Source organism: Poecilia latipinna, unplaced genomic scaffold (assembly GCF_001443285.1).
Source record: "Poecilia latipinna isolate Pla-1442-1.1 unplaced genomic scaffold, P_latipinna-1.0 Scaffold2601, whole genome shotgun sequence".
In the NCBI taxonomy this organism is placed as follows: domain Eukaryota; kingdom Metazoa; phylum Chordata; class Actinopteri; order Cyprinodontiformes; family Poeciliidae; genus Poecilia; species Poecilia latipinna.
The window spans coordinates 22,017-25,875 of record NW_015115217.1 but is presented as its reverse complement, the minus strand read 5'-3'; positions in this window follow the sequence as shown (position 1 = coordinate 25,875).

The window sequence follows — 3,859 nt, the reverse complement described above, 5'->3', positions numbered from 1 at the left end:
AAAAAAAAAAAAAAAAAAAAAAAAAAAAAAAAAAAAAAAAACATTAACCATTGCTGCTTCCATAGCAGGTAACGACCAGGAGCTGTTTATTAAAGCACTTCATTAACTGGTCAGCAGCAGGTCAGATCACCTCTATTAAAGCAGGTTCACAGTGTGAAAAATACAGACAGGTGTTGGATAATGCCAAAAAGAAAAGATATCTAAGCAACTGTTCCCCACCATCAAATTAGCAAGGGTTGCCCCCCTCTGAAGTCAACAGTGAGAAGGGTTTTTCACATCTTCCTATTTTTGTTTGTATGTTGAAGAGCCTAGTAAATTTCAAATTATTTTTACTAGCTTGTGATTTTTAAAAACACGAGGCTTCTTTTTTACCACGACAATGGAATCATGTTTGCCATTTGTACATCATGAGCAGTTTTATTTAGTGCCACTTTCTACAAAAGGTGAGTGCAAGTAAAAAAAAAAAAAAAAAAAGATTCTGGGAATCCACTTGGCTTGTTTTTCATTTCATTTTATCACCGCATGTCAGGCCTCTCTCAGATCACCCTCTGCCTTTTACTCTGCAACTTGTTTTTCCCTCCGTCTTGGCCACATTTACAGCATATCGACAAGCTGCTACAGTGCGAATGCGAGCAAGTATTGATTTGTATTATCCATTTTCACATATACTCAGAATTAAAAGCTTTGTTTGAGTTGAAGAAGATCCGTGGCCAGGAGACAAACTGATTGCAGTGTTTGTAAAAAAACAAAAAAAAACAAACAAAAAAAACAGGGGGTCAAAAGTGTAACCATCAGAAGAAAGCCCAGAGACAATGCAGCACCCGAGAGCCATGATATTAAAACGAGAAAGGAGGTGATTCTCAAAGGAGGGATAAGATATCCTCGACAGCGAGTTTCCTTTCCATCCTCCCCCATCAGGCTTTCCCCTCAGAGTGCCAGTCATAAATCTGTTCTGCCTGCTGACGCCTTTATTGAACCTACAGAACAGGGCTGTCATCCGAACATTACCATTATAAGCTCTTCCTCAAACACACAAATACATTTACACACTTACCTCAAAGCTCTGTGCAGCCCTATAAGAGGCTGGTTTTACTCAGAGCTTTCCTTCCTAATCCAGCCCTTTGATGAGGGAGGAGAACATAATCACAAGATGTGTTTTGAGACCCCCCCCACCCCCCTCTCACACCCCACCCAAAAATCTGATTCAAATTCATCGTGCTTAGAGGGTACAGTGGACTCTTTGGAGGTTTAGTCTGGATGCTGGAGATAAATAACGTGGATCCCTGATGACCAAATAAACAGCAATTCTCATTACTGCTTAGCAGACATATTGTATAAATGTATCATTTATGGAGCTTAGGGAGCAGATTGTGTTCCCCTGTGTTCCCCCAGCCTTTAAATTTCCAATTTAGAGATAATTTAGCACAAAAGAAAGGGGGTTGGGACAGAAAGTGAAAGAAGAAAGCTGCAGAAATGAAAGAACATCTTCAGCTTCGCTGGAGGGGACAGATCTACCACCAAGCGATCGCCTGTTTTTTTTTCTTCCTCTTCTTCTTCCTGTAATTCTCCTGTGATTGCACAGCTATGTGACAGTAGTTAATTTGATAAATGGGGCAATGCTGTCAAACAGCAGACAGAAAGTCATAAACTGTGCTACATCTACGTTGACAATTAGGTGGCCTTTAGAGAGAAAAATGAGAATGCGGATGTGATCATCTCCCAAGTCAAATATCTTCAAGAACACAAATTTCAAGGTTTATTGTCAAATATAAAGATTCAAAGAGTGTCGTTTTCTGCACAGATCTGTCTCTGTGGGGACAAAGTTTGGAGGGAAACCTGGTAAATATAAACCAGTTTCTCCCGCAGCAGGAAATCACACGTTCTCTGCATGAAGACATAAAACTCTTTGTTATTTTTCATCATAAATCAATTACATTGACAATTCTCTTTTTTAACCAACTGAATGTGCACTTGCAGCTAGCCGCCCGATGTCTCTCTATTAGCATACAGGGGACGCGAAGTGACATCAAGCCAAGGTATTGTTTTTGGATCAGATCGGAAAATCTTAGTGGAAAATCACCCAGAACAAGAGCAGCTGATTTTAGGAATAAAGGTGGATTTATTTGTAAAGTAAGTTTTAAAGATGGTGATTCTTTGAAAATATTTTTCACCAAATAGAGTAGCAACGCTATGAAAATCAAACAATCAATATATGTGTTGTTTTTCTGTTTTAGGTAAAACCAATTCAATCATGCTATACACTGATGTGAAATAGTAATAATTTGTCTCAATGTCATCCAACTATGAGAGTAATCTGTAATCCCTAGCTGCGGTATGATTTGATTAAGAGAGTGAAGAATGGAAACTAGGAATAAGAAAAAAGCTAATCTACTCTTTAGCATGTGACTTAGTGGACACAAAGTCACATGTCTTGTCTAAACAGAGACTAAAAGAGGACTCGCTACTCTACGACAAAAATAAAAATAATAAAAAGAAAGCTTCTGTAACCTCTTTGTAAGCCAGCCTGGAAAAGAAAGTAATCTATCCATCATCTAAACCCAGTTATCCTTGCAGGTTCGCGTGGAAGCTGGTGCCCATCTCCAGGGATGGGTTATGTGGTGAACAAGTTGCCAGTCCATCGCAGGGCAACACAGAGACATGCTGGACAGACAACCATGCACACACTCACAATTTAAAGTAACCGATTACTCTAAGCTCCTCCCATCGTCCAAAAACAGAACCTGAAGAGAACCCACAGGAGTTCAGGGAGAACATGCAAACTCCGTGCAGAGAACGCTTTGTTGCTGCAATGTTCTTTAAAGACAGCATTAAACAAAAAAACATGTGAAAACTAAAAAAAAAAATAAATAAATAAAAAAAAGGATAACACAACCAGTCGCACAGTTGTGCCCCAGTATCCCTCCATTCTGCGTTTTCCTCCCACATTTTCTTTAATCACAAACGACTAATAGAAGAGACCTTTCTTTTTTCTCAACTCAGGCAGATGTTCAGTAGGCGCACCTACTGTTCTTATCCTCATACAAACCTTTGAGTCTATAATCGGCTGCTCTGTCTTCCCCATCAGCTGCTAAAGTCATTAGAAAAGAGACTCATTATTCCAGCCCCTGAAGCAATATCTGGGAAATAAGTGTTTGAATTGCTGAAAAGTCACACAGACATTCTGATTAATATTACAGCGTGCTTAATCATCAGCTTCACTCACAAATATGGATGCTGCTCATTAGAAATATGTTTTTTACAAGCAAAGATAATAAAATATTATGAAAAACGTAAATGCTTTAGAAATAGACTAAGGTAATTTTTATAGGGGTAGACATTCTGAGAGCACGGTCTATTCATTATAAAGAACAGTTTGCTTCTCTCCCAACTTTTCATCCTTTTTCTTCTTCATTTCTCTTGGTCTCTCTGTTTTCTTTTGACAGAGCAGGAGCCAGTTCACAATCTGACCACAGCAGTAAATCTTGAGGGCAGACCTCACTCCTCTGACACACTAACTAATGTCCTACGAGCACCGTGATGATCACGCGTGTTTCTGTGTGGGAGGAGAGCAACCTCATTAATTTTATCTACGGTGAAGCTGCCACTTAAATCTCCATGGTTTTCTGGATAACAGTCAGTACCTTAGCATTGCTAATGTGTGGGTTTTGAATGCATGCATTCATCTGAGAGAAAACTAACTCTTCTTTATCTTTGAATAGCCATGTTACTTTTGGATATGAAATAGTATAAAAAATATAAGAAGAGTCCTTATAAGCCACCATGATATTGGGAAGTCTAAAAAAATGGGAATATTGTTTATTTATAGCAGATAAACAGTAAAAGAAAACTGTGACTTTAA